Source organism: Pogona vitticeps, chromosome 2 (assembly GCF_051106095.1).
Source record: "Pogona vitticeps strain Pit_001003342236 chromosome 2, PviZW2.1, whole genome shotgun sequence".
NCBI classification, from domain to species: Eukaryota; Metazoa; Chordata; class Lepidosauria; order Squamata; family Agamidae; genus Pogona; species Pogona vitticeps.
The window spans coordinates 41,538,706-41,562,343 of NC_135784.1; the positions used below are offsets into that span (position 1 = coordinate 41,538,706).

Consider the following 23,638-nt stretch of genomic DNA (forward strand, 5'->3'; position numbering starts at 1 on the left):
TCTACACATGGAAATCACCAGATGGGCAATACAAAAACCAGATCGATTATGTTCTCTGCAGCCAAAGATGGAGAAGCTCTATACAGTCAGCAAAAACAAGACCTGAAGCTGATTGTGGCTCTGATCATCAGCTTCTTATAGCAAAGCTCAAGCTTAAACTGAGGAAAGTAGGAAAAACCACTGGGCCACTCAGGTATAATATAAACCAAATCCCTTATGAATACACAGTGGAAGTAAAGAACAGATTTAAGGAACTAGATTTGGTGGACAGAGTGCCTGAAGAACTTTGGACAGAGGCTCGTAACATTGTCCAGGAGGCAGCAACAAAAACCATCCCAAAGAAAAGGAAATGCAAGAAATGCAAGAAAGCAAAGTGGCTGTCCAAGGAGGCCTTACAAATAGCAGAGAAGAGAAGGGAAACAAAATGCAAGGGAGATAGGGAGGAAAGTTACAGAAAATTGAATGCTGACTTCCAAAGAATAGCAAGAAGAGAGAAGAGGGCCTTCTTAAATGAACAGTGCAAAGATATAGAGGAAAATAATAAAAAGGGAAAAACCAGAGATATCTTCAAAAAATTGGAGCAAACTATGACAAGTTATTAAAGAAATGGGCGTGCCTGACCACCTTATCTATCTCCTGAGAAATCTATATGTGGGACAGGAAGCAACAGTTAGAACTGGATATGGAACAACTGATTGGTTCAAAATTGGTAAAGAAGTACGACAAGGCTGTATATTGTCTCCCTGCTTATTCAACTTATATGCAGAATACATCATGCGAAAGGCCGGAATGGAGGAATCCCAAACTGGAATTAAGATTGCCGGAAGAAATATCAACAACCTCAGATATGCAGATGATACCGCTCTGATGGCAGAAAGTGAGCAGGAATTAAAGAACCTCTTAATGAGGGTGAAAGAGAGTGCAACAATTGGTCTGAAGCGCAACATAAAAAAAATACAACATCAAGATCATGGCCACTGATCCGATCACCTCCCAGCAAATAGAATGGGAAGATATGGAGTCAGTGACAGATTTTACTTTCTTGGGCTCCATAATCACTGCAGATGGAGACAGCAGCCACGAAATTCAAAGACGCCTGCTTCTTGGGAGGAAAGCGATGACAAACCTCAATAGCATTTTAAAAAGCAGAGACATCACCTTGCCAACAAAAGTCCGCATAGTCAAAGCTATGGTTTTCCCTGTAGTGATGTATGGAAGTGAGAGCTGGACCATAAAGAGGTCCATAAAGAATTGATGCTTTTGAATTGTGCTGCTGGAGGAGACTCTTGAGAGTCCCCTGGACTGCAAGGAGAACAAACCTATTAATTCTGATGGAAATCAACCCTGAGTGCTCATTGGAAGGACAGATCCTGAAACTGAGGCTCCAATACTTTGGCCATCTCATGAAAAGAGAAGACTCCCTGGAAAAGACCCTGATGGTGGAGGAAGTGTGAGGGCAAGAGGAGAAGGGGATGACAGAGGACGAGATGGCTGGACAGTCTCATCGAAGATACCAGCTGCAACAAACAAACTCCAGGAGGCAGTGGAAGACAGGAGGGTCTGGCGTGCTCTGGTCCATGGGGTCACGAAGAGTTGGACAGGACTTAACGACTAAACAACAACAACAGAAAAGTTTACCCTTGAGATCATATACTGCTGAACAAAAAGCATTATTCTATCTATTCAATGCTTTTTAAAGCTAAGTTTTAAACCAGTTTCATCTACTTAATACACAGCACTTTGGGAAGATGGGAAATCATGCATTATTCAGTATTTTTATATAATAACAATACTGTTTCATAATGTCTTAAATATTTACTATGCTATATAGAACTGCCAATGCTGAAAGTGTTTATAAATAAATACTTTTCATACATCATTTGTTTTCTTGAAATATATGGTGTGTCTATGATTTATTAATCATTGTGGCAGCTACCAATACACTTTAAAGAATAAACCAATAACTTAAAATGATAACTAATATAATTAAGTCCATTAACCCACAATGTTTGCAGCTTTCTGTACCTCAACATGCTTTTTTTTCCATATTGACACAAAATAACAAAATTGCTTTAGCTCAAGGAAGAGTCTAAGAAGGTTTAAAAAGGACAGCACATGGCATTCCCCGATGTGCCATGTTGTGGCACCTGTGAGGCCCTCGTTGACTGCTGCCTGCTTGTAGCTTCTTCTTGAGATGATAGTAATTTCAGAATCCGCAGAAGAAAGTGGGAGAGAGAAAGCAGCAGTGAAGCAGAAAAGAAAGAATAAATCGTAAGATAAACAGTGAAGTAGAGAAAGAGAGAAGGCAACAAATACGGCCCTGAATTTGTATGTGTTTTCCACAGAGAACATCTCTCCCAAACCATAATCAAATCACAGACTTGACCTACCTCTATGGTTTGAGCCAAGAAAAAAAAATTATGTGCCAGCTGATACCTAGGCATGACTGTACCACAGAAACATGGCCCTGAGGCACTTTAAGGATCTTCATGCTTTTTATTACAAATCCACAGGCAAACCATACATCATTTCTTTATCTACAGGCATGTTCTGTGATTATACCACTGTGATTTTTTACTGTGCGACAAGCCTGAGTAGTGGTGTTCTGGAGGGACATTTGTAAAAATCATGCAAAGTCAAGAGGATCCATTTCAACTCTACTACAGTGGTGCCCGTCAGCCAGAGAACGCGGGCACGAGACAGCAAGCGAGCGATGAGAGAGCAAGCCATGGCTGGGAGCTCCGTGACTGACTGACTGACTGACAATAGGAAACAGTGAATGTTGCAGAGTCAGGAGAGGAAGGCCGCCACCGAGCCCAAGCTCAGCCACCTCAGCCATCGTTTCCTCCTCCTCACCGCACCCCGCCGGCAGCCCGGGCCCCGCTTGCTTGCTTGGCGCCCCTCCTTCACCAAGGCCGATTTGCCGGGAATGTGAGAGCAGGCAGCTGCACCAGGAGGCAGAGGAGGCGGAGGCGGCTACTCTCACCAGGCGGCACATATGTCTTTGGGGCGGGAGGGTGGTGGCGGCAGGAGGGTGGGAGAGGGGCCGGTGGAGCCTTGCATGGAACCGAGCAGTGCTGTGTCATTTTTTACTTTGTGCACACGCTTTCAGATCTTAAAATGAAAAAATACAAGCGCTCAACTCTTAATGAACCCGTTTTGCTGACCTATTTTCGCAAGACAGGGATCGGAAAATGGCTGCCCTATGGAGGATCTTCGCAGGATGATCAGGTATTTCCCCCACTGGAACGCACTGACCGGTTTTCAATGCATTCCAATGTGGGGTTTTTTTTGGCATGACGATGATTTCGCTGTACAGCGATTTTGCTGGAACGCATTATTGTCATCATGCGGGGTACCACTGCAAATATAATTTTGATCCGGTCAGATAGAAAAACAAAGTGTATGCATGTGGCTTCCCTCACTCTGGTGAGTGAACATGAGGAAGGAAAGAAGGTAGCAATCACTATACCTCCAAAGTTTAGATATGCTGCGTATACTAAAAGTTTTCCTTCCTTTGCAATAGGGAGTTTTGGAACTAAGTACAATTTGAGATAAGGCACGTCTAGGCATCTTTGCTGGATAAATAAATCTTTTGGGAACATCCTTCTGTGTACATCCCTTGATTTATTTATTTTTTTAAAGAAGGGCATCCATATTTAAACGGAGAGATAAAATGAACATTAGAAACAAAAAGCAAACTTCTCACCAATGTAAGCTCCCTGTTACTCTGCAAATGTACATCAATATGTCTGACTTCCAAACGCAAAGAAGAACCTCTTAATTATTAACACTAATGGCCAATAATGCTCTTTGGAGGAGAAGGCAGGAGATGGTAAACTAACTCTGCATGAAATGTGGCCAATTTTGTTAAAAAAATAAAATATTGGATTGATAAAATTTCATTCAAGGACTTTACAAAAGTCAAATAGTTCTGGCATTGGTTAAAACCAATACAAGGAGAAAACAAAGCAGTGAATCTATATGTACTGGTGCTCTGATTTTTCTAAAACAATGTTTAGGCAAATGAAGTAATTACAAGTTGAAATGGCACAGAAATTGTCTGTGCTTAAAAATAACAAAAACTCAGACCAGACCAGAACAAAACAACAAACAAAACAAGCATGAAAGTGACCTTAACAAATAATTTATTAAGTTGACCCTAAATAGAATCCACAAAAAAAAATACAAAAATTATAAATTCAGTTATTGTGAGATTTATTATTTATTTATTTAGGGGGAGGGAATGCTCAAATACTGGAATTACAGTGGGGTCTTGACTTGAGAACTTAATCCGTATTGGAAGGTGGTTCTCAAGTCAAAAAGTCTGTAAGTCAAATCTCCATTGACCTACAGTGCATTGAAAACCGATTAATCCCGTAACAGGCCGTTTTTGTTCCATTTTGATTTTTTTCTGGTCTGTAAGTCAAATCTCAGTCTGCAAGTCAAACCTAAATTTTGCGACCAGAGAAGTCTGTAACTCAAAAAGTCTGTAAGTCAAGCCGTCTGTAAGTCAAGGGTCCACTGTAGTGTATTTAGGTATCAAGTGAGAATGTGTGCAATTTCTTTCAAAGATGGATATGGGTTACTAAATGTTTCATTCTGGGGTAAGTGATTACATAGAACAGACAATCATTACCAACACAGGGTACATTCCGCTGTTAGAGACTAAAGTAATCAACTGTCCTGGCTAAGACGTCTTACGATGCCTTCTTCATTCCCATCTGCTGAGTTCACTGGTGCCCATATTTATACACTCAGATTCATTCTGTTCTTACACATCAGATACAAACGAGAGAGTCAACGCGGAAGAGAGCTACCATGATAGAACTGAAGCTTGTACCTGAATCCAGGTGTTATTTGTGATTTGATGATTCACAACTATATTGCTTGGTTCACTTTCTTGGTGTACTGCTAGAGAAGCTAAACACAGTCTTCAGCTCCCAAGGTTCACGGCCTCATTCCACCAGCAGCCAGCTTTGCTGAAGGCCCTGCACCGCCTACTCTATACCAGTGGTTCTTAACGTGGGCGATAATGCCCCCCAGGGGGCGATTTCATTTTTCAGGGGGGCGGTAGAACGAAAAGGGGCGGCGTGGGGGCACTGGAGCAGAAGGGGGCGGTAGGGGGGCGCTGGAGCAAGCCAAACCTGTGAAGATGGCTGCAGCCTTTTTACAGTGTGCATGAATATATATATTTTCCTCCAATTTTAATTTAGTTTCAGACTTTTTGTCTTGAAATTTTTAGTTCCTGCATTTGTTTTTATGCCCTTTTTATATTTCTTTTTGCGTCTTAAAATTCACTTGCAACTAAATCATTAAATGTTACTTTTTGGGGGGCATTTCATTTTCTTGGAATTTAATTTTGTTTTCAGGGGTCATTGGATTTAAGTGTCTTAAACAAACAAACAAACAAATAAATAAGATATCATCACCGCGGGGAGGGAGGCGATGATAACTTCCTCAATGGCTCAAGGGGGCGTTTCTTTCAAAAAGGTTAAGAACCACTGCTCTATACCATGTCCATGTATTCTACAGCAGCCTGCCCTGCTGCATTTGGCAGCTACAATGGGGGAAATGACAGAGGGCGTAATGCATGCTACCTAGGCATTCATGCTCTACTACAGCCAGAGTTCAGAAAGTTCCTTCTTTGTTTGTTTTTGTTTTGGCCTGACAGCTCCCAGAAGCCCCTAATCAAACCTGACAACACTTTCTCTTCACTCAGAGACTGCATGATCCGAGACCAAGGATGGGTGCTGAACTCTTAACGAAAAACTCTAGCAAATTACAGTAGCATTAAGAGTTACTTAACGCTTAATAATTAAGAGTGAGTGCACAGGCCTTCCAAAAAAAAGCTGTCTAGCTAAATAAATAAATATATATGAAAATTATAAAAATAAAAATGACAACACTAGTTTATTAGTTCTAATTGTATATTGTAATTCCCCCTCCCCCAAGGGCTGCTATCTTTCAAGTGAGGCACTTGATAACTATTTGGTAAATGTCCGGTAAGTCAGATACATGTTACCGTATTTTTCCATTTATAAGATGACCCAATGTATAAGACGACCCCCCTTTTTCTAACCCAAAATTAGAAATAGTGGGGATCAAAGGGCTTCCCTTTTTGCTAAGCCTTGGCAAAAGGCAAACCATGCAAACAGACCTGGCCTTCACCCTCAGCCCAGCTTCCTAGGGAAAAGGGTCCAGGGTCCTGGGACATGCTCTTTTAAAGCAGAAAGTCCCACTCCCTAGGCCCCACCCCCAGGCCATGTGGTGATGAGACAAAAAGAAACCCCAGAAAAAAAACCTCAGCAAAACATCCATGCAAACATACCTGGCCTTCACCCTCAGCCCAGCCTCCTAGGGAAAAGGGTCCAGGGTTTGCATGGATGTTTTGCTGAGGTTTTTTTTTCCCTGGGGTTTCTTTTTGTCTCCTCACCACATGGCCTGGGGGTGGGGCCTAGGGGGTGGGACTTTCTGCTTTAAAAGAGCGTATCCCAGGACCGTGCACTTAACGGTGCGCGAAATTCTCAAATTCTATCTCTGGCCTTAATATGGTAAATAGGAAATCCAATTAGATTTGCATAAGCCTGGGAGGCAGGAAGGTTTTTAAGGGTCAGATCATACTTCCACACTATTAAAGAGCAGGCCGGGTAGGTGGGGCTTGTCAGCCATGGAAGGCAGCCCATCTAGGAGAAGGAAAACTCTGATTTCAAACCTCCACTGCCTTGTGACTATATCCACTCATGGAAAATGCTTCAGGAGTTAACCTAGAGGCAAAATCCGGAGCTGGAGTCCCGAAGGCAGCTCGTGTCGTTCCGCCAACTCCTGCGACATTGCTGGAACCAATCGTATTGGCTCTTGCCTTTCCATTGGACCATTTCAGCAATGTGGAGAGGGGGGATCTGCTGCTTGGGTAACAGCCTATCCTCCATATTATCTTACCCGGGCTTCATGCTCTGGAGAGGACACTCCTCAATTCAGAGCATGTCACCATAGTCTCTCGAGAATGAAGGATGCCTATGAAGGCAAAAGGCAAGGCAAGTGGCTGTCAAAGTGGCTTCCGCTTCTCCTTGCCTTTTGAGAAGGCACGGAACTTAGCAAAAAGGAAGGGAGCCACGATTCCCCTTCCTTTTTGCTAAGCCCCGCACGCACGCCCTTGCCTTTTGAGACGGCACAGAGGTTAGCAAAAAATGAGGGAGCAATGCCTCACCTTCCTTTTCGCTAAGCCCTGTGCCTTCGCAAAATGCAGTGGTAAAGAGCTGCCTTCCGTGTATAAAACAACCCTCAATTTTTTTCTCAAATTATTTAAGGGAAAAGTGTCATTTTATACACAGAAAAATACGGTACTTCAGAACATGCATTTTGGGTCCAACCATAATATCCAGGAACCATCAGTATAACTATAATCCATTAATCTGATTTATATTTTTAAAGGCAACTAAACTCAGAGATACAACTGAATTATTTTCACGCATGTAAAGTGTGCATCGTATTCAATAATGTAATCAACATATACACTGGATACAATATATATATATATAGTCACAAACCTGCTAACAATTTATTGGGAGACTTCGGCATTTGCTATTAAGAAAGGAAGAGAAGAATTTTTGGATAATTCAAGAGCAAAGGCACATAACTACACCTTGGGAATCATATGAATGGAACAAACAAAAACAGCAGACAACAAGCATAAGACTCCGAATAGTTTGTTGTCATTTAAGAAAACTGCAGAAGATAAAGAAATGAGCAGCGGAACTATCGCCAGATGAATTCAAAGCCTTAAAGCACAAAGGAACACTGAAATCCTAAGAGGTTGCACAATCCTTCTCACAAGCAACAGAATAAACAACAAAAGCAAGGCTAGGCTCAAGACCGGCCATGCCAATCAATGTTCTTTTAGGATTTCTATCCTAACAAAGCCATTTCTATTCTGGGCACACATTTCATCCTCAAGGTGTGTAGACAGTTTATGGGAATGCCTAATCAATCACTGAACTCTAATCTTTTCACCCAGATCAGGTGTGGTCCCAGCATTTCATATTTTCCAAATTATGCTCCAAAGCCACTTGTACGTGACAACCTGCCTTTAGCATGGTACAATAAAATATGGCTGTTCTTTTAGCCAAGACAATCTAATGTCTGCTTGATTTACTGGTGTGGAAGAAAAAGCTGAGCAATGGAGAATCTCATCTCTAGTTAAATCTGCCTTGTTTAATGCGCAGTAGAAGGTTCTGCTGTGCCACCTTGTGTTATATCATATCATATCTGATACGAAATACCAAGCGATGGCTCGAGCTTGTAGTGCTCACACAAGATTAGCATTCAAGGTAATAAACACACATCATTGTTGAAAACAACACAATGTAAAAGCCCCCATTAGCAGAATTTACAGCTTTGGTGATGACTTAATTAAAACTCGGGTTGCTAAGGCCATGGAAAAACAACACCCTTGTCGTTGCTGAAAGACTATCAGACTGATTGTAGCATCATCTTTTGCCAACTTAAGCCCACTTCTTCTGAAGTACATTTTGAAAAGGGCTTTAGTCCATGAAAGTTTACACCACATAACTATGATTAAGACTCTTGTTTCTCTGCTAGATTCCAGCTTGGCTCTGGAATCTGTCAGAGCTGTTTCCTTTCTGGGAGAAACAAACTTGGCTTTAGACATTTTGTTCCTTATCCCTCTGGAGGGTCTATGGAAGCAACTAATCAATTTCTCTGCAGCTATTTCTCTTCTCCACTTCCAGGGACTCTTAGCTAACGCTTACTCCCACCATACTCTCCCAACAGCTGCACTCTCGAATCTGTGCACGTGTTGCACAACAATGGGGCTATGCAAATGGCAAGGAAATGTATTTCAATCATATTCCCTGAGGGCTAAAATTATTTTTCCATCTCTATTATACTAATTGCTTATTTGCTTAATTTTCCACCACAGCCTTCCTAGCATTCCAGCAAAGTCCATACCACTTGTAAACGACTATGAGTTATTGGAAATATATAAACAAGCAATATATATAAGCAGAGTGTTTGTAAAGGGAATGGAAAATATAAGTTGTTTTTGCACAAGGTGCATTCTCAAAGTCCGTTTTAAGTTTTGTTGTGTACACTAGTGCATGCTCTGAACCGTCTCTAGTAGTTGTTCATGTGGGGCCATTTTCATCCCCCCCCAAAAGGTTTTAAGTGATGGGACGGAAAGGCTGGAAGTGAACCTCCACTCACAAAATGACTAATCATAGTCTCTAGAGGCCCCTGTGGAAGGAGGATGCAAGAACTAGGCTTCTGTAAGTAGCCAAACCCTGTGAAGTTGGGAAATGTGCTGTTGGTTGGGGCATATATTCCCCCATGAACTTGACACAGGAAACAATGGCAAGCTACTGGAAATGAACTGTAAATAAAGACAATGAAAGCATAACATTAATTAGTATTAATATTGAGGAATAGGAAGTTTTCTCTTGAAACCATGGCATGGCATAGTTTTGTAGTCTGCACCATCTAAATCCAGACAGTTAGAGTTATCAACTGAAATCCTGTTGCATAATGTAAGGAAAGATGCCAAGTTTCAGTCCATTCCTCACCAGTAAATAAAAATACCCTGTTATACTTTGGAGTGCTTGTGTACACACCATACCAGTATGGGCGGGGTTCTTTATTTACCAGTGAGAAACAGACCAAAACTGTAAAAAAATGTTTAATTCTTGGCCACAATCTTCACTTGAACTAACTGAACCAAGGGATAGAACACCTTTAACAATTGGATTTCTTCATTGTCATCATTGAGGTTATATTGTTTTTCTGTAGTCATTCTTTTTGCCTTCTTAATGTTAATCTGAAATGTTGCTTTTGCATTGTTTCTTTCATTGCAAGTTACTCCTCCTTTCTCCCAGTAATATGGTGCCATCTGTATATCTTTCCATTTTAATTCCACCAATTTTCATTCCTCCTTCACCCAAACCTAATCTAGCTTTTTCTGTCATATTCTGCTTATTGATTAAGTAGAAACGAGATGGAAATACAGTGGTGCCTCGCTTAGCGATTGCTTTGTTTAACGATGTAATCGCTTAACGGTTAGTTTTCCGGAGTGATCATGCGCTCCGTTTAACGATGTTTCCTATGGGCGATTTTCACATAGCGATGTTTGGGACCTTGCTTCGCATAGCGATGACAGTTTGGGTCCCCCTGTTTCGCTTAATGATGGTTTTGACAGCCTCGTGTTGGCTGTCTTTTAAATGTTTAAAAATGTTTTTAAAAGGTTTAGAATGCTTGAAATCATAAGTGCACTTAATAAACCCTTTGTTAAACTAATTTGACTTTGTTCTGACTCTTTTTGAATTTGTTGTAATTTTTCCCCCCCATTGAAATGCACTGAATAGGTTTCAATGCATTTCAATTGGGGAACCGCGTTTCACTTAGCGATTTTTCCTATGGCGATTATTGCTTAAGGACAGCAATCCGTTCCCATTGAAATGGATTATCCAGTTTTAAATGTATCTCTATGGGAAAATGCGTTTCGCTTAGCGATGTTTTCCCATAGCAACGTGGTTTTTTTGCACCAATTAAAATTGTTAAGCGAGGCACCACTGTAGAGGCTTATCTGGACATCTTTGCCAATTGGAAACAACTTTGTTCCTCAGTGTTCTCTCCTAACAGTATCCTTTTCTCCATATTCAGACAGTCAAATGTTTTGGCATATCCATTTCAGTTAGAATAGTCCATAGCTTATCATTATCCACAAAGGCAAAAGCTGCTGTTATCTGTTGCCACCATATATTTGACATATGATCTCTACTGCCTCTTCCTTTTCTGAATCCACCTTAAACACTGGGCTTTTATTTTTTGCTCCACATCTGGTAAACATTTCTTGTTCCACATATGACTGAACAGTCCTGAGCATTACATCACTTTCACAGGAGTTAGGCTTCATGCTGGCCTAGCTGGGATTATTAAATTCTGGGTCAATAAAGCATGTAATGCAGGAACTTCATTTACAAAGCCTGTATAATCCTACGTTGCTTCTCCTTTTGAACAACATGGGAGAGAAGGCAGCAGTTAACCACTGCTTCCTTTTAACAGGGTCATGAGGAAACTATGACTAATAACCTGCAAACAAACCAGGACATGAAGTCATTGTTAAGATTAGCTTCTGAATCCTAGTTTGTTTGGAAGCCGTTACCTTCACTCCAACTTGAGGAAGTCTAAATTAAGTAAATTGATCTCTTGGACAGAGATAACCATATACATTCCAGAAAAGATACAGTTTCTGACCTAGCTTAAGGAAACAGTAGTGCCCCGCATGACGACGATAATCCATTCCAGCAAAATCACTGTACAGCGAAATCATTGTCATGCGGAAAAAAACCCATTGGAATGCATTGAAAACCAGTCAATGCATTCCAATGGGCGAGTTGGTGCTGAGGACATATCCCTACTTGAAGCCTCCTGGTCGAGAATCCAAAGACAAGGAGAGAAATCAAGGAGGGAGCCGATCCCTGGAGGAGGCAAAGGCGAGCTGGGCCGCGGCGTGTCTCTCATGGGGATCCCTCTCGGGTAGGCCTCGTTGGCTTCCCCCCTCCAGCACAGGCGGCCACGGTGTGAAGCGGAGCAGAAGTGGCGGCAACCTCCCCTCAGTTCCATGCAAGGCTCCACCGGCCCCTCTCCCACCCTCCTGCCACCAACAGCCTCCCGCCCGAAAGACACGGGTGCTGCCGGGTGAGAGACGCCGCCGCTGTTGCTGCTGCCTCCTCCGCCTCCTGGCGTGGCTGCCTTCTCTCACATTCCCGGAAAGTCGGCCTTGACGAAGGAGGGGAGCCGAGCGAGCGAGGAAGCAAGCAAGCAAGCGGGGCCCGCCGGCGGGGTACGGTGTCAGTCAGTCAGTCAGTCAGTCATGTAGCTCCCGGCCATGGCTCGCTCTCTTGTAGCTTCCTTGCTCTCCCGTGCTCACTCCCCTTCCCTCCTCTTGCGCTTGCTCACTAGCACACGTGCCGTCCACTTTTCAAAGTGAGTTCCTTCATCCGACCCCAAAGCAAACCCCGCTGCTCACTCACAGCAGAATGTGTTGCCTCTTCCTCCTCCCCTGCAGCTCTGCCCACAAGATGGAAGTGGAGGTGGAGGGGGGGAAGAGAGAGAGGGAAAGGGCGAGATCTCCCCTTCCTCCACCTCTCCTCACTTCTCACTCGCGCCTCTTGCCTTGCTGGAGGCACGTTAGCATGGCTCCTGATTGAACAAGAAGTCCCCCCCCCAAGAAGTTCATCTTCCCCGTTACAGCCGTGAGGTAAACTGGTGAGCGAAAGAGTTGGGCTTTTTGACGCCACGGGATGGAGGACGGAAGGGCAGACAGGACTTCTCTCTCTCTCTGGGTTGCCCCCCCCCTCCGGTGCCTGTAAATCTTCTTTTAAGGACTGCGAGAGAGGATTAAACCTTGCCGGGTGGCCTCTATATCCCTTCATCCTTGGGAAATAGTCTGTTCCTGCCTGGGATCTACGGATTTAAGGTGGTGCAGGGGGGACGGGAAAAGGAGAAAAATCCCCAGCTTTGCCTGAAGGAGTGACGAATTTAACAATACCAAAGGATCAAGTGGCTTCCCCCCCCATGGGTCCTTTAAGCGAAGTGGGGGCCATTTTGCCAAGCGCCGATCAGCTGTTTTAAATCCTTGTCTAGGGAACAATTGGTTCCCTATGTAGGGACCTGATCATCGTACAGCGAAAAAGCCCCATTGGAACCATAGTTTTGCGGTCGCTATAGCGATCCGGCCGCCATCTGGCCGCCATTTTCGGTGCCTCTAAAGCGAGGCAACACAGCGGACGGCCATTTTGGAACCGCCGATCAGCTGTTTGGCGCTCTCTCTCTCTCCACCCCTTGCAGGTCCAGCCTGGGCAGGGAGACCGAGGCACCGCGCTGCCATGGCCAGGGTGGCAGCGTGGTGCCTCAGTCTCCCTGCCCAGGCTGGAGTTGCGAGGGGGAAGAGAAAGAGAGAGAGAGAGTGCCGAAGTCGGCGGGGGGTTTGCGAAGCTGGCTTCCCCGTGATCTTTGCAAACCCCCCGCCCATCAGCTGTGCTTCGGGGCTCTCTTTCGGCAGGCCTTTGGGATGATTGTGGGGAAGCGCTTCCTCACAATCATTGCAAAGCGATTTTCCCCCATTTAAAACATCGCAATGCAATCACTTTTGCGATTGCAAATACTCCATCGCTATGCGGATTCATTGTTAAATGGGGTGCTCGTTAAGCGAGGCACCACTGTATTCTTCACTAACAAGTATGTATTCTTTACTAACAAGTATTTATAGCATGGTCTCTGGCTTTCTCTAGTGGCAATACATGTGTTCCAGCAATACATAGTTTTTTCCTTTAATATTTTTAATATTTTCAGGCTGTGGATAAATGAATCAGTGGATACTAATCCCATGGATAAGGGTGTCCTACTGTATTTTAAGAGTGGTCCTATCAGTTCCAGCCTTTAGCGAGTTTCCACGGCCAAGAAGAGATTTGACCCACTGTCTGCTAAATTCTACTCTGTCACTCTATCCCATACATAACATCAAGGTATCAAAACACAGAGACACAATAATCTACTCTTGTGCTTGTGCATGTAAGCACAAGGGTAGATTACTTCTTTGACAAAATTTATAATTATTCTCTTCTTCCAAATTTGGCTTATTTACTCAATTGCTTGATTTGTGTATTACAATAGTAATGTATCCAATGCTTCCAGATTATATCACAGGGTCACTGTTTGTTGGAAGCAGCTGTCTCTTTGGCTGAATAAATACTAGCCACATGTTACAACCCTTCATTTTTGTGGGATTGTGGCAGAATGGCTGACATCAGGCCAACATAGGAAAGATTTGCACAAAAGCAGCACCCACGTGGTTCCGCTTCCCAGAGGCTTACTGTGCCTGTTTGTAACTTACAGATCAAGCTTTTGTTTTTATGAGTACTGTAAATTTGGAGACAGCTCATATGACCATATTGTAGGCTACCAAACTTTATTCCCACAAGAGGAGCTTCTTCACGGTGATTTTTCCTTCTAATCTAAGGCACCCTCTCTTCCATCAGCTCCCTGTTAATTAAACCACCAGCAGCAGAGAAGTTCTGTTGGCACATGCAATCTAATTATCAGACATCAGTGCTTCAGCTGAAGGTACTATATAGTAAATATTTTATAGAATGCCCCCCCCCTCTGGCTGTATGCCTTGCATTTTAAAAATTAGGCATAATCGTCAAGAATACACTAGCAATTTGGAGCCGGCTTAGCTTTTCACATATATTACTCATCTTGTCCTGATGTTCTTCTGCCTTATTAATAGTAATTATTACTGATGAATCTTTTGATAATTCTGGTCACCAGGCTTCTGTGTCATGGCAAAAGGAGACCACAGAATCCTGGCAGAACCTAAATGCCATATTAATAAAACAAATGCCTGATAGCAAAGCTTCTCTCTAGTACTCTCTCCTGTGGACACCAAAGGGAGAAGGGGTGAAAGGACCATGGTCTCCTTCAAGAGAAGACAGAGAAAACTACTAAGATACAAAGAAAGAGTTTGATCATACTAGGAAACCAATTTGGTTCTTGGAAAGAGAAAAATAATATTTGTATGCTGCATAAATCAGGGACCTATGCCTTTCCTAAGCAAACAGGAAAAAGCACAAGTAATAATAATAATATAATTTATTGTCATTGTAAGTATATACACAGTATACCATACAACGAAATTCACAAGACATTAAAAAAGAGTATACTTGTTTGGTGTCTGATCATACTTAAATAAATTCAACATAGTTTCCACAAATGAAGGAGCAATGCAGAACAGGTACATTTAGCACTAAAACAATTCTCACACCTATAGGACCAGCTGCATCTGTCAATTTTTTTTCCTGAATGCAGATACCACAGCTCTATTCTTCCTTCCTTCCTTCTTTCCTTCCTTCCTTCCTACCTACTGATTGATGATGCTGTGGATTTATCTTCAACCCAGCATTAAGCAGTTCCTGGTGGCCTTTGCAGCTTACTGTGATGCTAACTTTTTAACCATTAACATTGCAAAATCTAAGATTCTGGGGTTCTATAAGGCTTGAAAGATATTATACTGGACATTACAGATCCATACCTTAGAACAGGTTAAAGAGAATAAATATGTGGAATTAAATTTTGGGTATACTGCTACATGGACTATCCATCACAAATATGATCTTAATATTAATATGGACCCTCTGCTACTTAGGGTTTTAAAGCAAAAAATGAGTGCCCAACTACTCTAAAGCATTCCTGTTTGGACCAGAGTGTATAACTCTGAGGCAGAGAATCTACAAATCACCTTTCTGCGTCGTATCCTAGGTGCTCCTAATTGTGTAGGATGCACAGCTGTATACTTAGAAGCTCATATTGGCCGATCAGAAACCAGAGCATGGATCCAGACCTTAAAATTCTGATTGCAGATACTCCTCTTAGCTGAGCACTATGGTTATGTGTACCCTATGCTAACTTATTCCTACACCCGGCAAGCAGCTATCTCTGATCTAACCTATAATTAGGTCCTTGGATATGCCCCTTGATTCTCTTGTTATGCTCAGACAGCAAGACGCCTATAGAGAACTTGCCAAGAAACTTTATGATATTGAGAAAAAAAGAATTCTTCTCTTTAACAAACTGAACCTGCTCTCCTTTGGCAAGTGGTGACCTTCCATCATATGGGACTCCTGCTAGCTATTTAATTATGCTATGATCACCCTGGGCCTGTAGAGCATTTATGTTTGCTTGAGTCAATGCTTTACCCTCAGCCTAACACCGGGGTAGATTTCAGCGAATAGCTCACTGTGACAACCCCAGACCTACTGGAGTATACCACCCTGTAATTATGCTGCCACCAACCATTCCCTGTAAGGAGTCACACAGACCAGGAATGGATTTTACTAAATAAAAGAACAAGGTTTATTGAAATAACAAACAGGGTAAATAAAAGAATCAGGTAAATAGGATAATGTAACGTGGCATAACCCCAATCACACACATACAACAGCTTGGTTCCCACAGAACCCTTTAAGGTAACGCACAGACCCTGAACCTATCAGTTCTGGCTACCTAAATAGAAACCTGAACCTATCAGGTATGTACTAACTGACACACAGTTGTACTCAGTCTGACACACAGACTCCAACTCCTCTTCTCCACACCAGCTCCAAATATATATACAGTACAGCTCGTCCCCCCTGATGTCCCGCCTTCCACTCCCCATAGGATGGAACTTTCCCTCCAAACCCATGACAGACAGGTACCATCAGTGCTGTATGTGACACCTCCCCTCTTTATAAGTTGTTTTGCAGGGGAAAAGCTAAAGTGCTTTTCTCCAAAAAAACAACCAGGATCAAAACACATCAACAGTTATACAATATCATACAATCACATAACCCATACTTACTCACTCTAGGTCAAACATATCAATTATGCATTTAAACATTAATATTTGCAATACATTAAATTACCTTTATTAATACAAACCAAGCCTGTTCAATAAACAGGTACATTTAACTTTTGGTCACCAAAATATACATAGTCCATGGTTTCTTCGCCGTCTTCACTCGTCGGGTCTTCTTGACAAGGCGTCAGCAACACAGTTCATTGACCCTCTGACCACCTTCACTTCAAAGTCATAATCTTGCAGGTTTAAAGCCCACCTCATAAGTTTACTATTATGGGTTTTCATTGTCTTTAACCACTGCAGTGGTGAGTGGTCAGTGCACAGAACAAAATGTCTTCCCCAGATGTAAGGTTTGGCCTTCTGAATCGCGTATACTATGGCCAGGCACTCCTTTTCCACGGTTGCCAAATGTCTCTCACCTTTCTGGAGTTTCCTACTCAGGTAGGACACTGGATGCTGGTCACCATTTTCATCCTCCTGGCAAAGAACTGCTCCTACCCCGCTGTTAGACGCATCGGTGTAGATGATGAACTCCCGGTCGAAGTCGGGAGCACGCAGCACTGGATAATGGACGAGCGCCTCCTTCAACCTCTGGAATGCCTCCTCACAGTCGCTGGTCCACGGGATGCGGTCATCAGTCTTCTTCCGCGTCAGATCGGTCAGAGTCGCCATCTCGCTAAACCTCGGGATGAACTTTCTGTAGTAGCCCACCAACCCAAGAAATGATTTGACTTTTTTCTTGGTGTTGGGTCTGGGCCAATCACGAACGGCTTCTATCTTGGCCTCTAGGGGTTTGATCACTCCTCCCCCTACTATGTGACCCAAGTATTTTATTTCTGGGCTACCCAGCTGACACTTGCTTGCCTTTACCGTTAGCCCTGCTGCACTTAACCTCTGCAGCACTATCTCCAGGTGTTTCAGGTGATCTTCCCAGGTATTGCTGAAGATCCCTATATCGTCAATGTAGGCCACAGTAAAGTCACTGAGCCCTGCTAAGGTCTGGTCCATCAGCCTTTGGAATGTGGCTGGTGCATTTCTGAGACCAAAACTAAGGACTCTAAACTCATATAGACCGAAAGGGCTGCAAAATGCGGTCTTTTCCTGATCCCTGGGATCAATCCTTAATTGCCAGTAACCCTTTACTAGGTCCAACGATGAAATGAACCGACAACCCCCTATGGTTTCAATCAGGTTGTCTAGCCTGGGCATTGGGTAGGCATCAGGAGTGGTTACGCGGTTTAATTTCCGGTAATCTACACAAAATCTAATGCTCCCATCAGGCTTGTCCACCAGGACTATCGGAGAGGACCAAGGACTAGAAGAGGGGACGATTATGTTCTCCCTAAGCATCTCGTCCAGCTCCTTCCGCACCTTGTCCCTATAGGGTCCCGTCACTCGGTATGGGGATACTGCTTGCGGGGGTGCATCCCCTGTGTGGATCCGATGCATCACTCCCTTCACTATCCCCGGCTTATTCGAAAAAACCTTGTGATATTTAGTGAGCAGCACTTTTAGTTCTTGCTGCTGGTCTTGGGTGAGTGCAGGACTGATCTTCACCTCATCTGGGTTGTATTTCACTTCCCCTCTACCCTCCCAGAAGGGTAATTCAGCTTCCTCACTCTCAGCTGCTTTTATGGCAAATAAAACCCTCTGTTCCCCTCTGTAGTAGGGTTTCAGGGCATTCACATGTACCACCCTTCGTGTTTGGTGTTCCTCCTGTTCTATAAGGTAGTTCAGATCTGACATCTTGGAAATGACCCTGTATGGTCCTGCCCATTTGAGCTGCAGTTTGTTCTCTTTGCAGGGCCTAAGCCAAAGCACTTCCTCCCCTGGGTTAAAGTGCCTCTCCCTGGCTTTCTGGTCATACCAGGTTTTCTGTCTGACCTTCTGAGCTTGCAGGTTTTCTGCTGCTAGCTCTAGGTTTCTCTTCAGGTCATTCATTAAAGTGTCTATGTACGTCACAACATCTTGTGGGTCATCCTGGGTGATCTGCTCCCAATTTTGTTTGATTAAATCAAGTGGACCTTTCACTTTTCTCCCAAACAAAAGTTCAAACGGACTGAACCCGGTACTGGCTTGGGGCACTGATCGATAAGCAAACAAAAGGGATTGCAGCTTCTGGTCCCAATTGTTTGGATTCTCTGCCAAGTAAGCCCTAATCATGCGCATCAGAGTCCCATTGAACTTCTCTGTTAACCCATTACTTTCGGGGTGATAGGCAGTGGTTTCCTTGTGTTTAATTCCACAGATTTGCCATAACCGTTTCATGAGCTTTGATGTAAACGATGTGCCCAAATCTGTGATTATTTCTGAGGCAAATCCCATCCTGGACATATACCCCACCAAGGCATCTGCCACTGTGTTAGTTTCGATGTTAGTCAAGGGAATGGCTTCGGGGTACCTTGTGGCATGGTCCACAATGGTGAGAATGAACCGGTTCCCCCTCTTTGTGGCCTTGGGCAAAGGTCCCACAATATCCACTCCTATACATTTGAACGGGGTGTCAATCACAGGCAAAGGGCACAACTTCGCTTTGGTCCTGTCACGGTTATTCCCCTGCCTCTGACACACATCACATTGTTTACAGAACTCCTTGATCTGCTTCCCTATTTCAGGCCAGTAAAAATTTTGCGTGATTCTCTGCTGTGTTTTGTTCACCCCTAAGTGCGCAGCAAACATGTCAGAGTGCCCCCTTTGTAAGATCATGGGGCGATACTTTTCAGGTACCACTAGCTGACTTCTGATCCCATCTCCCCCTTTTGAGATATTCACCAGGGTCTCTCTATATAAAATTCCCTTTTTCTCGCGAAATCTCGCTGGGGTTTCAGGTGTTAGCTGGGTGTCTGTCACCTTTTCAAAACACTTTCGGAGAGTGGCGTCTGCCTTTTGCTCTTGGCCAAATTTGCTGTCCGTGGCTAAGGTTTCTGCCACGGCTTCGGGACTACCCTCATCTGCTTCAACCTCGGGCTCTTCAGTACCCCCCTGAACTGTCCCCGTGGTGGCTTGTGAGCGTGTAATCACTAGCACCCGTTTCACATGTTCAGCCAGGTCATTTCCCACGAGCACGGCTGCTGGCAGAGTCGATGAAATCGCTAGCCGCCAAACTCCCCTCCAGCCTTGAAAGCACACAGGTACCTCAGCTACTGGCAGTGAGATCACCTGCCCCTCAATCCCTGCCACCTTCAGGCTCTCATTTGGGATTATATACTTCCTAGGAATAATGTCTGGATGGCACAGGGTCACCTGGGAACAAGTATCCCTTAGCCCCCTATACTGATGGTCAAGTATTCCTACGTCCACCCCTGCGGTCTCAAACAATTGTGAATCTGTCCTCACTAGTAAGCAGCGCTTGACCTCCACAAGAGGACCATTTTCCCCAGCCTGATCAGCAGATGTAACTGGTCCAGAGTGAGTCGCCATGGCAACAGGCTCCCTCAGTGGCAAGGAGCTTTGCTCTGTCTGGACACAGAACACAGCTTTTGGCTTGGTTCCACTCAAATCATGAGGCAAATTTCCCTTTAGCTGCTTTAATTTCTCACACTCTGAGATTAGATGGCCCTTTCCTTGACAGAAATAACATTTTCTGCTGTACTTGGAGTCTTTCTCATCTGGTTTTGGTTTTCCCTCCAAAACCTGAGGTCTTGGTGGTTTCATGTCTGAGGGCTTCCCTTCAACATGGGCCCCTCCCCCTTGCTGGTTTTTCCCTGGTCCCTGAGAGTACCTGCTGTAGGTTTCTTTGGGCTTACCCACAGTTTTCCCCTCAGCACCTAAGGGCTTCCTTATTTGGGAAATAAAATCTGCGATCTCTGCCGCTTCTGCCACCGATTTAGGTTTCCTCTCCCTCACATGGAACTTTAGTTCCCCATGCAGGACTGAATAAAATTGTTCCAGCGCTATCAGGTCTTTGAGCTGCTGGAAGGTCTCTGTCCCCTCCTGAGACAGCCATTTCTCTAGCAACCTCACCAGTTGGGCCCCCACTTGGGTAAAAGTCTGCTCTGGTTTTTTTGTGAGTGACCTGAATCTTTGCCTCAGCTGTTCCGCATTTATCCCATGTCGGGCAAACACCAGTTTTTTAAACTCAGCGAAGTCCTTCAGCAGTTCTACTGGCATCTCTGCATAGACTTCTGCCAGGCTGCCACTGATTAAAGATCGCATAATGGTCATCTTCTCAGTTTCCCTTACTGAGAAGTCCACAAACGCTCTTTCCACGAGGGAAAAGAACACCTCAGGGCAATCTCCCTTGTGGTACACAGGGAATTTCTTCAGGTCAGTTTTGGACAATTGGCCCACCTCAGAATCTCTATTGTTATTATTGTTCTGATTCATCAGTTCCAATTTTCTTAACTCAAACGCCATTCTCTCTCTCTCCAATCTTTCTTCTTTTTCCATTCTCTCTCTCTCTAATTCCATTTCAAATTGTCTTTGTTTCTCTCTTTCCCTTTCCTCCATTCTTTCTCTCTCTAATCTTTCTTCTTTTTCCATTTCCCTCACCCTCAGTTCATGCTGTTGGGCTAGGAGCATTTTCCTGAGTTCTGAGGTCAGTTCTCCCGTGCTCTCTTCCTGCACTGAGCCAAATTCCTCCTCAGAACCTTGGTCTCCCTGTGGCTCTCTCACTTCCCCCATTTCTGCCATCTGGCTTCGAGTCAAGGGCATAATCCCCCCCCAGAACAGGCTGCCTTCAAAAGTCAAGCCTCAAAATAAAACGACGACTTTTTTCCTTTTGCCTCAGAAACAGCCTTCTATAGACTGCTGCTGTTCCTTCAGCACCAACTTGCAACTGTTGCCAGGCAGAATTCACCCCCTCTGCTAGGCCTCTCAGCAGACAGGCTAGATCACTGTCACTTCACGCAGCTTTGCCTCAGCCCTTTCCCGCCAAAACGGGTTGCCTCAGAGCTCCCTAATCTAGTCCCCCCAATCTAAGTTTGCACGTTCTTCCACTAGCCTACCTCCCCGTGAGGTAAGCCTAGAAGATTACCTACGCGCCCTCAGATTTTCCCTGACTAGACCCCCCTTGCTCTGGGCACACTTGCCAAGGCTTTGCTGGACCACTGGACAACTGGACCAGTCGTATCCCACACGCTGGACACCAATCAATGTGACAACCCCAGACCTACTGGAGTATACCACCCTGTAATTATGCTGCCACCAACCATTCCCTGTAAAGAGTCACACAGACCAGGAATGGATTTTACTAAATAAAAGAACAAGGTTTATTGAAATAACAAACAGGGTAAATAAAAGAATCAGGTAAATAGGATAATGTAACGTGGCATAACCCCAATCACACACATACAACAGCTTGGTTCCCACAGAACCCTTTAAGGTAACGCGCAGACCCTGAACCTATCAGTTCTGGCTACCTAAATAGAAACCTGAACCTATCAGGTATGTACTAACTGACACACAGTTGTACTCAGTCTGACACACAGACTCCAACTCCTCTTCTCCACACCAGCTCCAAATATATATACAGTACAGCTCCTCCCCCCTGATGTCCCGCCTTCCACTCCCCATAGGATGGAACTTTCCCTCCAAACCCATGACAGACAGGTACCATCAGTGCTGTATGTGACACTCACCAAGAAAGATACTGCCCATGTAAGGTCAGGCTCCCCAGGTGTTTGTCACATAGTTTTTTTTTCCTATTACACATTTTAGGAACCAATTAGGAACAATCTGATTCACCCCTTGCTGCCTAAATTTCAAGGTTGCTCAGATAAGTGGCTGGTCACATATTGCCTGTCAGACCAGAACTCTCATATAATGGTTCACGTGGCTAATTTCTTCCTGGCTGCAATACATACAAGGGCTGCATTGCTTGCTGGTGCTTCATCATTCTGTTTCTTGTTCTTTCTTTTTGCATTCACTGTCTTTATGTACTTGTAGGGTTCATGTGACCACAATAAACTGCTGATTGCATTTTGTACATGCTAGATAATAAAGTGGCCTAAGCAATTCTTTTTTTTTTTTAGTTATATGCAGACAACTTATGCAATTAATATTACAGCAACTCTAATAGGGTTTTCACAGCATGTGAGATACTTAAGGAACAATTTTATCATTGCCATTCCCCCCCTCCCTCACTCTCTGCAGTGAAGTGAGTATTCAAACCAAGATCTCCTCCTAGTGCATCACTCTATCCACTGCTCCATACTGGCTTTCAAAAGATTTGATGCTGTCATTTAAATTTTGGATGTGTTGCAGACACACACAGATGTGCACGCATGCACACACACACACACACACACACACACACACACACGCACACAAATGCACTGTTTCTAAAACTGAGATTATGCAGCTAATGAGTCATCCTTCTAGTTAACACAGCCTTATCATAACACTACAGTGGACTCTAGTCTCTATTTTGCCTGCCTTCATACAAAGACACAGGAACAGACACAGGAACATTTAACCATTTGTAAAATTTGCCACAATATGCCTTCTGCATTTTTGAGCTGGATCACTGTAAGGAGAAGTCTGCTCCATAATATTCCTGCATTAATTTACAGAAGTATCACTGCAGCAGTATATAATGAAATTGCTGTGTCATCACACATTTGAGAAAACTGAAAATAGGACTGTTTATTATTTCTGCTTTTTCAGTCAGCCATTGTGAGCTGTCAAGCTTTCCTGAAGCACAGGGGCAAAGCTTTTATTCTTCAGACTGGTTCTGATATTTCTGACCTGTTCAACTATGGCTACAGAAGTTATCCATTGAGCAAGCACAATGTGGGTTTACATGTGGCAGAGCCATGGCAGGCAAACAAAACGCATCTGACATACCACTGAATTGGGCAAGGGTATACAGAGCAATTTTCATTCTGTGTGCGCAAAAGTTATTATTATAAAATATAATAATATTATTATAAAATAATATAAAGGTGTTGGTAAAATCTGCATGTACAGCAGGCAACACTGCAACTCATATATATATAAGTATTAAGAGGACAGTGCTTCCTTATCTCTACCCTAAACACTAATGGTGCTGGGAACTCCACTAAGGAGATCAGAATGTAGTAGAGAAATGAAGAGCTTAGGAAAAGTTATTTTTTCAGATTTCAACTCCAAGAAACCCCCTCCCCCAATATTTTGCGCAAGGCAGTTTGAAACAGTAACTTTTCTTAACTCTGCAGATATAATGACAGAGAGAGGAAGAGGGGGGGAAACATTAACTGAAAAGACCCACATTTCAGTCCCTGAGGTCACTATGGGCATCTGCTC

General features: G+C 43.7%; 1 protein-coding gene across 50 annotated transcripts in view; it reads right to left on the minus strand.

The window, feature by feature from the left end:
• MAGI1 (membrane associated guanylate kinase, WW and PDZ domain containing 1) overlaps positions 1-23,638 on the minus strand; it is a 601,653-nt gene that overhangs the window by 93,109 nt on the left and 484,906 nt on the right. The gene's annotated exons all lie outside the window — the stretch shown is intronic.